A 19,553-nucleotide genomic window follows, 5' to 3' on the forward strand; every position below is an offset into this window, starting at 1 on the left:
AGATTTTATCTTAAAATACAAGAACTTTTCGTGGTTCTTGTCAAATTTTGTTGGTTTTCATCTAATGAACTTCTTTCAGTCAGCTAGATCTTTCTTCTTCAGAGCAAAAAGATTTTATCTTCAAATGCAAGAACTTTTGGTGGTTTTGTTGGTTTTCAGCAAATGAACAGATTTCAGCGAGCTGGAAGTTTTTTCCTTAATAGAGTAAGATTTTATCTTAAAATACAAGAACTTTTCGTGGTTCTTGTCAATATTTGTTGGTTTTCATCAAATGAACTTATTTCAGTCAGCTGGATCTTTCTTCTTCAAAGCAAAAAGATTTTATCTTCAAACACAAGAACTTTTCGTGGTTTTGATGGTTTTCAGCAAATGAACATATTTCAGCGAGCTGGAAGTTTTTTCCTTAATAGAGTAAGATTTTATCTTAAAATACAAGAACTTTTCGTGGTTCTTGTCAATTTTTGTTGGTTTTCATCTAATGAACTTATTTCAGTCAGCTGGATCTTTCTTCTTCAAAGAAAAAAGATTTTATCTTCAAATACAAGAACTTTTCGTGGTTTTGTTGGTTTTCAGCAAATGAACATATTTCAGCGAGCTGGGAGTTTTTTCTTTAATAGCGTAAGATTTTATCTTAAAATACAAGAACTTTTCGTGGTTCTTGTCAATTTTTGTTGGTTTTCATCCAATGAACTTATTTCAGTCAGCTAGATCTTTCTTCTTCAAAGCAAAAAGATTTTATCTTCAAATACAAGAACTTTTCGTGGTTTTGATGGTTTTCAGCAAATGAACATATTTCAGCGAGCTGGAAGTTTTTTCCTGAATAGAGTAAGATTTTATCTTAAAATACAAGAACTTTTCGTGGTTCTTGTCAATTTTTGTTGGTTTTCATCTAATGAACTTATTTCAGTCAGCTAGATCTTTCTTCTTCAAAGCAAAAAGATTTTATCTTCAAATACAAGAACTTTTGGTGGTTTTGATGGTTTTCAGCAAATGAACAGATTTCAGCGAGCTGGAAGTTTTTTCCTTAATAGAGTAAGATTTTATCTTAAAATACAAGAACTTTTCGTGGTTCTTGTCAATATTTGTTGGTTTTCATCCAATGAACTTATTTCAGTCAGCTGGATCTTTCTTCTTCAAAGCAAAAAGATTTTATCTTCAAATACAAGAACTTTTCGTGGTTTTGATGGTTTTCAGCAAATGAACATATTTCAGCGAGCTGGAAGTTTTTTCCTGAATAGAGTAAGATTTTATCTTAAAATACAAGAACTTTTCGTGGTTCTTGTCAATTTTTGTTGGTTTTCATCTGATGAACTTATTTCAGTCAGCGAGATCTTTCTTCTTCAAAGCAAAAAGATTTTATCTTCAAATACAAGAACTTTTTGTGGTTTTGATGGTTTTCAGCAAATGAACATATTTCAGCGAGCTGGAAGTTTTTTCCTTAATAGAGTAAGATTTTATCTTAAAATACAAGAACTTTTCGTGGTTCTTGTCAATTTTTGTTGGTTTTCATCTAATGAACTTATTTCAGTCAGCTAGATCTTTCTTCTTCAAAGCAAAAAGATTTTATCTTCAAATACAAGAACTTTTCGTGGTTTTGATGGTTTTCAGCAAATGAACAGATTTCAGCGAGCTGGAAGTTTTTTCTTTAATAGCCTATGATTTTATCTTAAAATACAAGAACTTTTCGTGGTTCTTGTCAATTTTTGTTGGTTTTCATCTGATGAACTTATTTCAGTCAGCTAGATCTTTCTTCTTCAATGCAAAAAGATTTTATCTTCAAATACAAGAACTTTTCGTTGTTTTGATGGTTTTCAGGAAATGAACATATTTCAGCGAACTGGAAGTTTTTTCCTTAATAGAGTAAGATTTTATCTTAAAATACAAGAACTTTTCGTGGTTCTTGTCAATTTTTGTTGGTTTTCATCTAATGAACTTATTTCAGTCAGCTGGATCTTTCTTCTTCAAAGCAAAAAGATTTTATCTTCAAATACAAGAACTTTTCGTGGTTTTGATGGTTTTCAGCAAATGAACATATTTCAGCGAGCTGGGAGTTTTTTCTTTAATAGCGTAAGATTTTATCTTAAAATACAAGAACTTTTCGTGGTTCTTGTCAATTTTTGTTGGTTTTCATCTGATGAACTTATTTCAGTCAGCTAGATCTTTCTTCTTCAAAGCAAAAAGATTTTATCTTCAAATACAAGAACTTTTCGTGGTTTTGATGGTTTTCAGCAAATGAACATATTTCAGCGAGCTGGAAGTTTTTTCCTGAATAGAGTAAGATTTTATCTTAAAATACAAGAACTTTTCGTGGTTCTTGTCAATTTTTGTTGGTTTTCATCTAATGAACTTATTTCAGTCAGCTAGATCTTTCTTCTTCAAAGCAAAAAGATTTTATCTTCAAATACAAGAACTTTTCGTGGTTTTGATGGTTTTCAGCAAATGAACAGATTTCAGCGAGCTGGAAGTTTTTTCTTTAATTGCCTAAGATTTTATCTTAAAATACAAGAACTTTTCGTGGTTCTTGTCAATTTTTGTTGGTTTTCATCTAATGAACTTATTTCAGTCAGCTAGATCTTTCTTCTTCAGAGCAAAAAGATTTTATCTTCAAATACAAGAACTTTTGGTGGTTTTGTTGGTTTTCAGCAAATGAACAGATTTCAGCGAGCTGGAAGTTTTTTCCTTAATAGAGTAAGATTTTATCTTAAAATACAAGAACTTTTCGTGGTTCTTGTCAATATTTGTTGGTTTTCATCTAATGAACTTATTTCAGTCAGCTGGATCTTTCTTCTTCAAAGCAAAAAGATTTTATCTTCAAATACAAGAACTTTTCGTGGTTTTGATGGTTTTCAGCAAATGAACAGATTTCAGAGAGCTGGAAGTTTTTTCTTTAATAGCCTATGATTTTATCTTAAAATACAAGAACTTTTCGTGGTTCTTGTCAATTTTTGTTGGTTTTCATCTAATGAACTTATTTCAGTCAGCTAGATCTTTCTTCTTCAAAGCAAAAAGATTTTATCTTCAAATACAAGAACTTTTCGTGGTTTTGATGGTTTTCAGCAAATGAACAGATTTCAGCGAGCTGGAAGTTTTTTCTTTAATTGCCTAAGATTTTATCTTAAAATACAAGAACTTTTCGTGGTTCTTGTCAATTTTTGTTGGTTTTCATCTAATGAACTTATTTCAGTCAGCTAGATCTTTCTTCTTCAGAGCAAAAAGATTTTATCTTCAAATACAAGAACTTTTGGTGGTTTTGTTGGTTTTCAGCAAATGAACAGATTTCAGCGAGCTGGAAGTTTTTTCCTTAATAGAGTAAGATTTTATCTTAAAATACAAGAACTTTTCGTGGTTCTTGTCAATATTTGTTGGTTTTCATCTAATGAACTTATTTCAGTCAGCTGGATCTTTCTTCTTCAAAGCAAAAAGATTTTATCTTCAAATACAAGAACTTTTCGTGGTTTTGATGGTTTTCAGCAAATGAACATATTTCAGCGAGCTGGAAGTTTTTTCCTTAATAGAGTCAGATTTTATCTTAAAATACAAGAACTTTTCGTGGTTCTTGTCAATTTTTGTTGGTTTTCATCTAATGAACTTATTTCAGTCAGCTGGATCTTTCTTCTTCAAAGCAAAAAGATTTTATCTTCAAATACAAGAACTTTTGTTGGTTTTGTTGGTTTTCAGCAAATGAACATATTTCAGCGAGCTGGAAGTTTTTTCCTTAATAGAGTAAGATTTTATCTTAAAATACAAGAACTTTTCGTGGTTCTTGTCAATTTTTGTTGGTTTTCATCTGATGAACTTATTTCAGTCAGCGAGATCTTTCTTCTTCAAAGCAAAAAGATTTTATCTTCAAATACAAGAACTTTTCGTGGTTTTGATGGTTTTCAGCAAATGAACATATTTCAGCGAGCTGGAAGTTTTTTCCTTAATAGAGTAAGATTTTATCTTAAAATACAAGAACTTTTCGTGGTTCTTGTCAATTTTTGTTGGTTTTCATCGAATGAACGTATTTCAGTCAGCTGGATCTTTCTTCTTCAAAGCAAAAAGAGTTTATCTTCAAATACAAGAACTTTTCGTGGTTTTGATGGTTTTCAGCAAATGAACAGATTTCAGCGAGCTGGAAGTTTTTTCTTTAATAGCCTATGATTTTATCTTAAAATACAAGAACTTTTCGTGGTTCTTGTCAATTTTTGTTGGTTTTCATCTGATGAACTTATTTCAGTCAGCTAGATCTTTCTTCTTCAATGCAAAAAGATTTTATCTTCAAATACAAGAACTTTTCGTTGTTTTGATGGTTTTCAGGAAATGAACATATTTCAGCGAACTGGAAGTTTTTTCCTTAATAGAGTAAGATTTTATCTTAAAATACAAGAACTTTTCGTGGTTCTTGTCAATTTTTGTTGGTTTTCATCTAATGAACTTATTTCAGTCAGCTAGATCTTTCTTCTTCAAAGCAAAAAGATTTTATCTTCAAATACAAGAACTTTTCGTGGTTTTGATGGTTTTCAGCAAATGAACATATTTCAGCGAGCTGGAAGTTTTTTCCTTAATAGAGTAAGATTTTATCTTAAAATACAAGAACTTTTCGTGTTTCTTGTCAATTTTTGTTGGTTTTCATCTAATGAACTTATTTCAGTCAGCTAGATCTTTCTTCTTCAAAGAAAAAAGATTTTATCTTCAAATACAAGAACTTTTCGTGGTTTTGTTGCTTTTCAGCAAATGAACATATTTCAGCGAGCTGGGAGTTTTTTCTTTAATAGCGTAAGATTTTGTCTTAAAATACAAGAACTTTTCGTGGTTCTTGTCAATTTTTGTTGGTTTTCATCTAATGAACTTATTTCAGTCAGCTCGATCTTTCTTCTTCAAAGCAAAAAGATTTTATCTTCAAATACAAGAACTTTTCGTGGTTTTGATGGTTTTCAGCAAATGAACATATTTCAGCGAGCTGGAAGTTTTTTCCTGAATAGAGTAAGATTTTATCTTAAAATACAAGAACTTTTCGTGGTTCTTGTCAATTTTTGTTGGTTTTCATCTAATGAACTTATTTCAGTCAGCTGGATCTTTCTTCTTCAAAGCAAAAAGATTTTATCTTCAAATACAAGAACTTTTCGTGGTTTTGATGGTTTTCAGCAAATGAACAGATTTCAGCGAGCTGGAAGTTTTTTCTTTAATTGCCTAAGATTTTATCTTAAAATACAAGAACTTTTCGTGGTTCTTGTCAATTTTTGTTGGTTTTCATCTAATGAACTTATTTCAGTCAGCTAGATCTTTCTTCTTCAGAGCAAAAAGATTTTATCTTCAAATACAAGAACTTTTGGTGGTTTTGTTGGTTTTCAGCAAATGAACAGATTTCAGCGAGCTGGAAGTTTTTTCCTTAATAGAGTAAGATTTTATCTTAAAATACAAGAACTTTTCGTGGTTCTTGTCAATATTTGTTGGTTTTCATCTAATGAACTTATTTCAGTCAGCTGGATCTTTCTTCTTCAAAGCAAAAAGATTTTATCTTCAAATACAAGAACTTTTCGTGGTTTTGATGGTTTTCAGCAAATGAACATATTTCAGCGAGCTGCAAGTTTTTTCCTTAATAGAGTCAGATTTTATCTTAAAATACAAGAACTTTTCGTGGTTCTTGTCAATTTTTGTTGGTTTTCATCTAATGAACTTATTTCAGTCAGCTGGATCTTTCTTCTTCAAAGCAAAAAGATTTTATCTTCAAATACAAGAACTTTTGGTGGTTTTGTTGGTTTTCAGCAAATGAACATATTTCAGCGAGCTGGAAGTTTTTTCCTTAATAGAGTAAGATTTTATCTTAAAATACAAGAACTTTTCGTGGTTCTTGTCAATTTTTGTTGGTTTTCATCTGATGAACTTATTTCAGTCAGCGAGATCTTTCTGCTTCAAAGCAAAAAGATTTTATCTTCAAATACAAGAACTTTTCGTGGTTTTGATGGTTTTCAGCAAATGAACATATTTCAGCGAGCTGGAAGTTTTTTCCTTAATAGAGTAAGATTTTATCTTAAAATACAAGAACTTTTCGTGGTTCTTGTCAATTTTTGTTGGTTTTCATCGAATGAACGTATTTCAGTCAGCTGGATCTTTCTTCTTCAAAGCAAAAAGAGTTTATCTGCAAATACAAGAACTTTTCGTGGTTTTGTTGGTTTTGAGCAAATGAACATATTTCAGCGAGCCAGAAGTTTTTTCTTTAATAGCGTAAGATATTATCTTAAAATACAAGAACTTTTTGTGGTTCTTGTCAATTTTTGTTGGTTTTCATCTAATGAACTTATTTCAGTCAGCTACATCTTTCTTCTTCAAAGCAAAAAGATTTTATCTTCAAATACAAGAACTTTTCGTGGTTTTGATGGTTTTCAGCAAATGAACAGATTTCAGAGAGCTGGAAGTTTTTTCTTTAATAGCCTATGATTTTATCTTAAAATACAAGAACTTTTCGTGGTTCTTGTCAATTTTTGTTGGTTTTCATCTGATGAACTTATTTCAGTCAGCTAGATCTTTCTTCTTCAATGCAAAAAGATTTTATCTTCAAATACAAGAACTTTTCGTTGTTTTGATGGTTTTCAGGAAATGAACATATTTCAGCGAACTGGAAGTTTTTTCCTTAATAGAGTAAGATTTTATCTTAAAATACAAGAACTTTTCGTGGTTCTTGTCAAATTTTGTTGGTTTTCATCTAATGAACTTATTTCAGTCAGCTTGATCTTTCTTCTTCAAAGCAAAAAGATTTTATCTTCAAATACAAGAACTTTTCGTGGTTTTGATGGTTTTCAGCAAATGAACAGATTTCAGCGAGCTGGAAGTTTTTTCTTTAATAGCCTATGATTTTATCTTAAAATACAAGAACTTTTCGTGGTTCTTGTCAATTTTTGTTGGTTTTCATCTGATGAACTTATTTCAGTCAGCTAGATCTTTCTTCTTCAATGCAAAAAGATTTTATCTTCAAATACAAGAACTTTTCGTTGTTTTGATGGTTTTCAGGAAATGAACATATTTCAGCGAACTGGAAGTTTTTTCCTTAATAGAGTAAGATTTTATCTTAAAATACAAGAACTTTTCGTGGTTCTTGTCAATTTTTGTTGGTTTTCATCTAATGAACTTATTTCAGTCAGCTTGATCTTTCTTCTTCAAAGCAAAAAGATTTTATCTTCAAATACAAGAACTTTTCGTGGTTTTGATGGTTTTCAGCAAATGAACATATTTCAGCGAGCTGGAAGTTTTTTCCTTAATAGAGTAAGATTTTATCTTAAAATACAAGAACTTTTCGTGTTTCTTGTCAATTTTTGGTGGTTTTCATCTAATGAACTTATTTCAGTCAGCTAGATCTTTCTTCTTCAAAGAAAAAAGATTTTATCTTCAAATACAAGAACTTTTCGTGGTTTTGTTGGTTTTCAGCAAATGAACATATTTCAGCGAGCTGGGAGTTTTTTCTTTAATAGCGTAAGATTTTGTCTTAAAATACAAGAACTTTTCGTGGTTCTTGTCAATTTTTGTTGGTTTTCATCCAATGAACTTATTTCAGTCAGCTCGATCTTTCTTCTTCAAAGCAAAAAGATTTTATCTTCAAATACAAGAACTTTTCGTGGTTTTGATGGTTTTCAGCAAATGAACATATTTCAGCGAGCTGGAAGTTTTTTCCTGAATAGAGTAAGATTTTATCTTAAAATACAAGAACTTTTCGTGGTTCTTGTCAATTTTTGTTGGTTTTCATCTAATGAACTTATTTCAGTCAGCTGGATCTTTCTTCTTCAAAGCAAAAAGATTTTATCTTCAAATACAAGAACTTTTCGTGGTTTTGATGGTTTTCAGCAAATGAACAGATTTCAGCGAGCTGGAAGTTTTTTCTTTAATTGCCTAAGATTTTATCTTAAAATACAAGAACTTTTCGTGGTTCTTGTCAATTTTTGTTGGTTTTCATCTAATGAACTTATTTCAGTCAGCTAGATCTTTCTTCTTCAGAGCAAAAAGATTTTATCTTCAAATACAAGAACTTTTGGTGGTTTTGTTGGTTTTCAGCAAATGAACAGATTTCAGCGAGCTGGAAGTTTTTTCCTTAATAGAGTAAGATTTTATCTTAAAATACAAGAACTTTTCGTGGTTCTTGTCAATATTTGTTGGTTTTCATCTAATGAACTTATTTCAGTCAGCTGGATCTTTCTTCTTCAAAGCAAAAAGATTTTATCTTCAAATACAAGAACTTTTCGTGGTTTTGATGGTTTTCAGCAAATGAACATATTTCAGCGAGCTGGAAGTTTTTTCCTTAATAGAGTCAGATTTTATCTTAAAATACAAGAACTTTTCGTGGTTCTTGTCAATTTTTGTTGGTTTTCATCTAATGAACTTATTTCAGTCAGCTGGATCTTTCTTCTTCAAAGCAAAAAGATTTTATCTTCAAATACAAGAACTTTTGGTGGTTTTGTTGGTTTTCAGCAAATGAACATATTTCAGCGAGCTGGAAGTTTTTTCCTTAATAGAGTAAGATTTTATCTTAAAATACAAGAACTTTTCGTGGTTCTTGTCAATTTTTGTTGGTTTTCATCTGATGAACTTATTTCAGTCAGCGAGATCTTTCTGCTTCAAAGCAAAAAGATTTTATCTTCAAATACAAGAACTTTTCGTGGTTTTGATGGTTTTCAGCAAATGAACATATTTCAGCGAGCTGGAAGTTTTTTCCTTAATAGAGTAAGATTTTATCTTAAAATACAAGAACTTTTCGTGGTTCTTGTCAATTTTTGTTGGTTTTCATCGAATGAACGTATTTCAGTCAGCTGGATCTTTCTTCTTCAAAGCAAAAAGAGTTTATCTTCAAATACAAGAACTTTTCGTGGTTTTGTTGGTTTTGAGCAAATGAACATATTTCAGCGAGCCAGAAGTTTTTTCTTTAATAGCGTAAGATATTATCTTAAAATACAAGAACTTTTTGTGGTTCTTGTCAATTTTTGTTGGTTTTCATCTAATGAACTTATTTCAGTCAGCTACATCTTTCTTCTTCAAAGCAAAAAGATTTTATCTTCAAATACAAGAACTTTTCGTGGTTTTGATGGTTTTCAGCAAATGAACAGATTTCAGAGAGCTGGAAGTTTTTTCTTTAATAGCCTATGATTTTATCTTAAAATACAAGAACTTTTCGTGGTTCTTGTCAATTTTTGTTGGTTTTCATCTGATGAACTTATTTCAGTCAGCTAGATCTTTCTTCTTCAATGCAAAAAGATTTTATCTTCAAATACAAGAACTTTTCGTTGTTTTGATGGTTTTCAGGAAATGAACATATTTCAGCGAACTGGAAGTTTTTTCCTTAATAGAGTAAGATTTTATCTTAAAATACAAGAACTTTTCGTGGTTCTTGTCAAATTTTGTTGGTTTTCATCTAATGAACTTATTTCAGTCAGCTTGATCTTTCTTCTTCAAAGCAAAAAGATTTTATCTTCAAATACAAGAACTTTTGGTGGTTTTGATGGTTTTCAGCAAATGAACAGATTTCAGCAAGCTGGAAGTTTTTTCCTTAATAGAGTAAGATTTTATCTTAAAATACAAGAACTTTTCGTGGTTCTTGTCAATTTTTGTTGGTTTTCATCTACTGAACTTATTTCAGTCAGCTAGATCTTTCTTCTTCAAAGCAAAAAGATTTTATCTTCAAATACAAGAACTTTTCGTGGTTTTGATGGTTTTCAGCAAATGAACATATTTCAGCGAGCTGGAAGTTTTTTCCTTCATAGAGTAAGATTTTATCTTAAAATACAAGAACTTTTCGTGGTTCTTGTCAATTTTTGTTGGTTTTCATCTAATGAACTTATTTCAGTCAGCTAGATCTTTCTTCTTCAAAGAAAAAAGATTTTATCTTCAAATACAAGAACTTTTCGTGGTTTTGTTGGTTTTCAGCAAATGAACATATTTCAGCGAGGTGGGAGTTTTTTCTTTAATAGCCTAAGATTTTATCTTAAAATACAAGAACTTTTCGTGTTTCTTGTCAATTTTTGTTGGTTTTCATCTAATGAACTTATTTCAGTCAGCTAGATCATTCTTCTTCAAAGAAAAAAGATTTTATCTTCAAATACAAGAACTTTTCGTGGTTTTGATGGTTTTCAGCAAATGAACAGATTTCAGCGAGCTGGAAGTTATTTCCTTAATAGAGTAAGATTCTATCTTAAAATACAAGAACTTTTCGTGGTTCTTGTCAATTTTTGTTGGTTTTCATCGAATGAACTTATTTCAGTCAGCTAGATCTTTCTTCTTCAAAGCAAAAAGATTTTATCTTCAAATACAAGAACTTTTCGTGGTTTTGATGGTTTTCAGCAAATGAACATATTTCAGCGAGCTGGATGTTTTTTCCTTAATAGAGTAAGATTTTATCTTAAAATACAAGAACTTTTCGTGGTTCTTGTCAATTTTTGTTGGTTTTCATCTAATGAACTTATTTCAGTCAGCTAGATCTTTCTTCTTCAAAGCAAAAAGATTTTATCTTCAAATACAAGAACTTTTCGTGGTTTTGATGGTTTTCAGCAAATGAACATATTTCAGCGAGCTGGAAGTTTTTTCCTTAATAGAGTAAGATTTTATGTTAAAATACAAGAACTATTCGTGGTTCTTGTCAATTTTTGTTGGTTTTCATCTCATGAACTTATTTCAGTCAGCGAGATCTTTCTTCTTCAGAGCAAAAAGATTTTATCTTCAAATACAAGAACTTTTGGTGGTTTTGTTGGTTTTCAGCAAATGAACAGATTTCAGCGAGCTGGAAGTTTTTTCCTTAATAGAGTAAGATTTTATCTTAAAATACAAGAACTTTTCGTGGTTCTTGTCAATTTTTGTTGGTTTTCATCTAATGAACTTATTTCAATCAGCTAGATCTTTCTTCTTCAAAGCAAAAAGATTTTATCTTCAAATACAAGAACTTTTCGAGGTTTTGATGGTTTTCAGGAAATGAACAGATTTCAGCGAGCTGGAAGTTTTTTCCTGAATAGAGTAAGATTTTATCTTAAAATACAAGAACTTTTCGTGGTTCTTGTCAATTTTTGTTGGTTTTCATCTTATGAACTTATTTCAGTCAGCTAGATCTTTCTTCTTCAAAGCAAAAAGATTTTATCTTCAAATACAAGAACTTTTCGTGGTTTTGTTGGTTTTCAGCAAATGAACATATTTCAGCGAGGTGGGAGTTTTTTCTTTAATAGCCTAAGATTTTATCTTAAAATACAAGAACTTTTCGTGTTTCTTGTCAATTTTTGTTGGTTTTCATCTAATGAACTTATTTCAGTCAGCTAGATCATTCTTCTTCAAAGAAAAAAGATTTTATCTTCAAATACAAGAACTTTTCGTGGTTTTGATGGTTTTCAGCAAATGAACAGATTTCAGCGAGCTGGAAGTTTTTTCCTGAATAGAGTAAGATTTTATCTTAAAATACAAGAACTTTTCGTGGTTCTTGTCAATTTTTGTTGGTTTTCATCTTATGAACTTATTTCAGTCAGCTAGATCTTTCTTCTTCAAAGCAAAAAGATTTTATCTTCAAATACAAGAACTTTTCGTGGTTTTGTTGGTTTTCAGCAAATGAACATATTTCAGCGAGGTGGGAGTTTTTTCTTTAATAGCCTAAGATTTTATCTTAAAATACAAGAACTTTTCGTGTTTCTTGTCAATTTTTGTTGGTTTTCATCTAATGAACTTATTTCAGTCAGCTAGATCATTCTTCTTCAAAGAAAAAAGATTTTATCTTCAAATACAAGAACTTTTCGTGGTTTTGATGGTTTTCAGCAAATGAACAGATTTCAGCGAGCTGGAAGTTATTTCCTTAATAGAGTAAGATTCTATCTTAAAATACAAGAACTTTTCGTGGTTCTTGTCAATTTTTGTTGGTTTTCATCGAATGAACTTATTTCAGTCAGCTAGATCTTTCTTCTTCAAAGCAAAAAGATTTTATCTTCAAATACAAGAACTTTTCGTGGTTTTGATGGTTTTCAGCAAATGAACATATTTCAGCGAGCTGGATGTTTTTTCCTTAATAGAGTAAGATTTTATCTTAAAATACAAGAACTTTTCGTGGTTCTTGTCAATTTTTGTTGGTTTTCATCTAATGAACTTATTTCAGTCAGCTAGATCTTTCTTCTTCAAAGCAAAAAGATTTTATCTTCAAATACAAGAACTTTTCGTGGTTTTGATGGTTTTCAGCAAATGAACATATTTCAGCGAGCTGGAAGTTTTTTCCTTAATAGAGTAAGATTTTATGTTAAAATACAAGAACATTTCGTGGTTCTTGTCAATTTTTGTTGGTTTTCATCTCATGAACTTATTTCAGTCAGCGAGATCTTTCTTCTTCAGAGCAAAAAGATTTTATCTTCAAATACAAGAACTTTTGGTGGTTTTGTTGGTTTTCAGCAAATGAACAGATTTCAGCGAGCTGGAAGTTTTTTCCTTAATAGAGTAAGATTTTATCTTAAAATACAAGAACTTTTCGTGTTTCTTGTCAATTTTTGTTGGTTTTCATCGAATGAACTTATTTCAGTCAGCTGGATCTTTCTTCTTCAGAGCAAAAAGATTTTATCTTCAAATACAAGAACTTTTGGTGGTTTTGTTGGTTTTCAGCAAATGAACAGACTTCAGCGAGCTGGAAGTTTTTTCCTTAATAGAGTAAGATTTTATCTTAAAATACAAGAACTTTTCGTGGTTCTTGTCAATTTTTGTTGGTTTTCATCGAATGAACGTATTTCAGTCAGCTGGATCTTTCTTCTTCAAAGCAAAAAGAGTTTATCTGCAAATACAAGAACTTTTCGTGGTTTTGTTGGTTTTGAGCAAATGAACATATTTCAGCGAGCCAGAAGTTTTTTCTTTAATAGCGTAAGATATTATCTTAAAATACAAGAACTTTTTGTGGTTCTTGTCAATTTTTGTTGGTTTTCATCTAATGAACTTATTTCAGTCAGCTACATCTTTCTTCTTCAAAGCAAAAAGATTTTATCTTCAAATACAAGAACTTTTCGTGGTTTTGATGGTTTTCAGCAAATGAACAGATTTCAGAGAGCTGGAAGTTTTTTCTTTAATAGCCTATGATTTTATCTTAAAATACAAGAACTTTTCGTGGTTCTTGTCAATTTTTGTTGGTTTTCATCTGATGAACTTATTTCAGTCAGCTAGATCTTTCTTCTTCAATGCAAAAAGATTTTATCTTCAAATACAAGAACTTTTCGTTGTTTTGATGGTTTTCAGGAAATGAACATATTTCAGCGAACTGGAAGTTTTTTCCTTAATAGAGTAAGATTTTATCTTAAAATACAAGAACTTTTCGTGGTTCTTGTCAAATTTTGTTGGTTTTCATCTAATGAACTTATTTCAGTCAGCTTGATCTTTCTTCTTCAAAGCAAAAAGATTTTATCTTCAAATACAAGAACTTTTCGTGGTTTTGATGGTTTTCAGCAAATGAACAGATTTCAGCGAGCTGGAAGTTTTTTCTTTAATAGCCTATGATTTTATCTTAAAATACAAGAACTTTTCGTGGTTCTTGTCAATTTTTGTTGGTTTTCATCTGATGAACTTATTTCAGTCAGCTAGATCTTTCTTCTTCAATGCAAAAAGATTTTATCTTCAAATACAAGAACTTTTCGGTGTTTTGATGGTTTTCAGGAAATGAACATATTTCAGCGAACTGGAAGTTTTTTCCTTAATAGAGTAAGATTTTATCTTAAAATACAAGAACTTTTCGTGGTTCTTGTCAATTTTTGTTGGTTTTCATCTAATGAACTTATTTCAGTCAGCTAGATCTTTCTTCTTCAAAGCAAAAAGATTTTATCTTCAAATACAAGAACTTTTCGTGGTTTTGATGGTTTTCAGCAAATGAACATATTTCAGCGAGCTGGAAGTTTTTTCCTTAATAGAGTAAGATTTTATCTTAAAATACAAGAACTTTTCGTGTTTCTTGTCAATTTTTGTTGGTTTTCATCTAATGAACTTATTTCAGTCAGCTAGATCTTTCTTCTTCAAAGAAAAAAGATTTTATCTTCAAATACAAGAACTTTTCGTGGTTTTGTTGGTTTTCAGCAAATGAACATATTTCAGCGAGCTGGATGTTTTTTCCTTAATAGAGTAAGATTTTATCTTAAAATACAAGAACTTTTCGTGGTTCTTGTCAATTTTTGTTGGTTTTCATCTAATGAACTTATTTCAGTCAGCTAGATCTTTCTTCTTCAAAGCAAAAAGATTTTATCTTCAAATACAAGAACTTTTCGTGGTTTTGATGGTTTTCAGCAAATGAACATATTTCAGCGAGCTGGAAGTTTTTTCCTTAATAGTGTAAGATTTTATGTTAAAATACAAGAACTTTTCGTGGTTCTTGTCAATTTTTGTTGGTTTTCATCTCATGAACTTATTTCAGTCAGCGAGATCTTTCTTCTTCAGAGCAAAAAGATTTTATCTTCAAATACAAGAACTTTTGGTGGTTTTGTTGGTTTTCAGCAAATGAACAGATTTCAGCGAGCTGGAAGTTTTTTCCTTAATAGAGTAAGATTTTATCTTAAAATACAAGAACTTTTCGTGTTTCTTGTCAATTTTTGTTGGTTTTCATCTAATGAACTTATTTCAGTCAGCTGGATCTTTCTTCTTCAGAGCAAAAAGATTTTATCTTCAAATACAAGAACTTTTGGTGGTTTTGTTGGTTTTCAGCAAATGAACAGACTTCAGCGAGCTGGAAGTTTTTTCCTTAATAGAGTAAGATTTTATCTTAAAATACAAGAACTTTTCGTGGTTCTTGTCAATTTTTGTTGGTTTTCATCTAATGAACTTATTTCAATCAGCTGGATCTTTCTTCTTCAAAGCAAAAAGATTTTATCTTCAAATACAAGAACTTTTCGTGGTTTTGATGGTTTTCAGGAAATGAACAGATTTCAGCGAGCTGGAAGTTTTTTCCTGAATAGAGTAAGATTTTATCTTAAAATACAAGAACTTTTCGTGGTTCTTGTCAATTTTTGTTGGTTTTCATCTTATGAACTTATTTCAGTCAGCTAGATCTTTCTTCTTCAAAGCAAAAAGATTTTATCTTCAAATACAAGAACTTTTCGTGGTTTTGTTGGTTTTCAGCAAATGAACATATTTCAGCGAGGTGGGAGTTTTTTCTTTAATAGCCTAAGATTTTATCTTAAAATACAAGAACTTTTCGTGTTTCTTGTCAATTTTTGTTGGTTTTCATCTAATGAACTTATTTCAGTCAGCTAGATCATTCTTCTTCAAAGAAAAAAGATTTTATCTTCAAATACAAGAACTTTTCGTGGTTTTGATGGTTTTCAGCAAATGAACAGATTTCAGCGAGCTGGAAGTTATTTCCTTAATAGAGTAAGATTCTATCTTAAAATACAAGAACTTTTCGTGGTTCTTGTCAATTTTTGTTGGTTTTCATCGAATGAACTTATTTCAGTCAGCTAGATCTTTCTTCTTCAAAGCAAAAAGATTTTATCTTCAAATACAAGAACTTTTCGTGGTTTTGATGGTTTTCAGCAAATGAACATATTTCAGCGAGCTGGATGTTTTTTCCTTAATAGAGTAAGATTTTATCTTAAAATACAAGAACTTTTCGTGGTTCTTGTCAATTTTTGTTGGTTTTCATCTAATGAACTTATTTCAGTCAGCTAGATCTTTCTTCTTCAAAGCAAAAAGATTTTATCTTCAAATACAAGAACTTTTCGTGGTTTTGATGGTTTTCAGCAAATGAACATATTTCAGCGAGCTGGAAGTTTTTTCCTTAATAGAGTAAGATTTTATGTTAAAATACAAGAACTTTTCGTGGTTCTTGTCAATTTTTGTTGGTTTTCATCTCATGAACTTATTTCAGTCAGCGAGATCTTTCTTCTTCAGAGCAAAAAGATTTTATCTTCAAATACAAGAACTTTTGGTGGTTTTGTTGGTTTTCAGCAAATGAACAGATTTCAGCGAGCTGGAAGTTTTTTCCTTAATAGAGTAAGATTTTATCTTAAAATACAAGAACTTTTCGTGTTTCTTGTCAATTTTTGTTGGTTTTCATCGAATGAACTTATTTCAGTCAGCTGGATCTTTCTTCTTCAGAGCAAAAAGATTTTATCTTCAAATACAAGAACTTTTGGTGGTTTTGTTGGTTTTCAGCAAATGAACAGACTTCAGCGAGCTGGAAGTTTTTTCCTTAATAGAGTAAGATTTTATCTTAAAATACAAGAACTTTTCGTGGTTCTTGTCAATTTTTGTTGGTTTTCATCTAATGAACTTATTTCAGTCAGCTACATCTTTCTTCTTCAAAGCAAAAAGATTTTATCTTCAAATACAAGAACTTTTCGTGGTTTTGATGGTTTTCAGCAAATGAACAGATTTCAGAGAGCTGGAAGTTTTTTCTTTAATAGCCTATGATTTTATCTTAAAATACAAGAACTTTTCGTGGTTCTTGTCAATTTTTGTTGGTTTTCATCTGATGAACTTATTTCAGTCAGCTAGATCTTTCTTCTTCAATGCAAAAAGATTTTATCTTCAAATACAAGAACTTTTCGTTGTTTTGATGGTTTTCAGGAAATGAACATATTTCAGCGAACTGGAAGTTTTTTCCTTAATAGAGTAAGATTTTATCTTAAAATACAAGAACTTTTCGTGGTTCTTGTCAAACTTTGTTGGTTTTCATCTAATGAACTTATTTCAGTCAGCTTGATCTTTCTTCTTCAAAGCAAAAAGATTTTATCTTCAAATACAAGAACTTTTCGTGGTTTTGATGGTTTTCAGCAAATGAACAGATTTCAGCGAGCTGGAAGTTTTTTCTTTAATAGCCTATGATTTTATCTTAAAATACAAGAACTTTTCGTGGTTCTTGTCAATTTTTGTTGGTTTTCATCTGATGAACTTATTTCAGTCAGCTAGATCTTTCTTCTTCAAAGCAAAAAGATTTTATCTTCAAATACAAGAACTTTTCGTGGTTTTGATGGTTTTCAGCAAATGAACATATTTCAGCGAGCTGGAAGTTTTTTCCTTAATAGAGTAAGATTTTATCTTAAAATACAAGAACTTTTCGTGTTTCTTGTCAATTTTTGTTGGTTTTCATCTAATGAACTTATTTCAGTCAGCTAGATCTTTCTTCTTCAAAGAAAAAAGATTTTATCTTCAAATACAAGAACTTTTCGTGGTTTTGTTGGTTTTCAGCAAATGAACATATTTCAGCGAGCTGGGAGTTTTTTCTTTAATAGCGTAAGATTTTGTCTTAAAATACAAGAACTTTTCGTGGTTCTTGTCAATTTTTGTTGGTTTTCATCTAATGAACTTATTTCAGTCAGCTCGATCTTTCTTCTTCAAAGCAAAAAGATTTTATCTTCAAATACAAGAACTTTTCGTGGTTTTGATGGTTTTCAGCAAATGAACATATTTCAGCGAGCTGGAAGTTTTTTCCTGAATAGAGTAAGATTTTATCTTAAAATACAAGAACTTTTCGTGGTTCTTGTCAATTTTTGTTGGTTTTCATCTAATGAACTTATTTCAGTCAGCTGGATCTTTCTTCTTCAAAGCAAAAAGATTTTATCTTCAAATACAAGAACTTTTCGTGGTTTTGATGGTTTTCAGCAAATGAACAGATTTCAGCGAGCTGGAAGTTTTTTCTTTAATTGCCTAAGATTTTATCTTAAAATACAAGAACTTTTCGTGGTTCTTGTCAATTTTTGTTGGTTTTCATCTAATGAACTTATTTCAGTCAGCTAGATCTTTCTTCTTCAGAGCAAAAAGATTTTATCTTCAAATACAAGAACTTTTGGTGGTTTTGTTGGTTTTCAGCAAATGAACAGATTTCAGCGAGCTGGAAGTTTTTTCCTTAATAGAGTAAGATTTTATCTTAAAATACAAGAACTTTTCGTGGTTCTTGTCAATATTTGTTGGTTTTCATCTAATGAACTTATTTCAGTCAGCTGGATCTTTCTTCTTCAAAGCAAAAAGATTTTATCTTCAAATACAAGAACTTTTCGTGGTTTTGATGGTTTTCAGCAAATGAACATATTTCAGCGAGCTGGAAGTTTTTTCCTTAATAGAGTCAGATTTTATCTTAAAATACAAGAACTTTTCGTGGTTCTTGTCAATTTTTGTTGGTTTTCATCTAATGAACTTATTTCAGTCAGCTGGATCTTTCTTCTTCAAAGCAAAAAGATTTTATCTTCAAATACAAGAACTTTTGGTGGTTTTGTTGGTTTTCAGCAAATGAACATATTTCAGCGAGCTGGAAGTTTTTTCCTTAATAGAGTAAGATTTTATCTTAAAATACAAGAACTTTTCGTGGTTCTTGTCAATTTTTGTTGGTTTTCATCTGATGAACTTATTTCAGTCAGCGAGATCTTTCTGCTTCAAAGCAAAAAGATTTTATCTTCAAATACAAGAACTTTTCGTGGTTTTGATGGTTTTCAGCAAATGAACATATTTCAGCGAGCTGGAAGTTTTTTCCTTAATAGAGTAAGATTTTATCTTAAAATACAAGAACTTTTCGTGGTTCTTGTCAATTTTTGTTGGTTTTCATCGAATGAACGTATTTCAGTCAGCTGGATCTTTCTTCTTCAAAGCAAAAAGAGTTTATCTTCAAATACAAGAACTTTTCGTGGTTTTGTTGGTTTTGAGCAAATGAACATATTTCAGCGAGCCAGAAGTTTTTTCTTTAATAGCGTAAGATATTATCTTAAAATACAAGAACTTTTTGTGGTTCTTGTCAATTTTTGTTGGTTTTCATCTAATGAACTTATTTCAGTCAGCTACATCTTTCTTCTTCAAAGCAAAAAGATTTTATCTTCAAATACAAGAACTTTTCGTGGTTTTGATGGTTTTCAGCAAATGAACAGATTTCAGAGAGCTGGAAGTTTTTTCTTTAATAGCCTATGATTTTATCTTAAAATACAAGAACTTTTCGTGGTTCTTGTCAATTTTTGTTGGTTTTCATCTGATGAACTTATTTCAGTCAGCTAGATCTTTCTTCTTCAATGCAAAAAGATTTTATCTTCAAATACAAGAACTTTTCGTTGTTTTGATGGTTTTCAGGAAATGAACATATTTCAGCGAACTGGAAGTTTTTTCCTTAATAGAGTAAGATTTTATCTTAAAATACAAGAACTTTTCGTGGTTCTTGTCAAATTTTGTTGGTTTTCATCTAATGAACTTATTTCAGTCAGCTTGATCTTTCTTCTTCAAAGCAAAAAGATTTTATCTTCAAATACAAGAACTTTTGGTGGTTTTGATGGTTTTCAGCAAATGAACAGATTTCAGCAAGCTGGAAGTTTTTTCCTTAATAGAGTAAGATTTTATCTTAAAATACAAGAACTTTTCGTGGTTCTTGTCAATTTTTGTTGGTTTTCATCTAATGAACTTATTTCAGTCAGCTAGATCTTTCTTCTTCAAAGCAAAAAGATTTTATCTTCAAATACAAGAACTTTTCGTGGTTTTGATGGTTTTCAGCAAATGAACATATTTCAGCGAGCTGGAAGTTTTTTCCTTCATAGAGTAAGATTTTATCTTAAAATACAAGAACTTTTCGTGGTTCTTGTCAATTTTTGTTGGTTTTCATCTAATGAACTTATTTCAGTCAGCTAGATCTTTCT

This window comes from Heptranchias perlo, chromosome 42 (assembly GCF_035084215.1).
Source record: "Heptranchias perlo isolate sHepPer1 chromosome 42, sHepPer1.hap1, whole genome shotgun sequence".
Lineage (NCBI taxonomy): Eukaryota > Metazoa > Chordata > Chondrichthyes > Hexanchiformes > Hexanchidae > Heptranchias > Heptranchias perlo.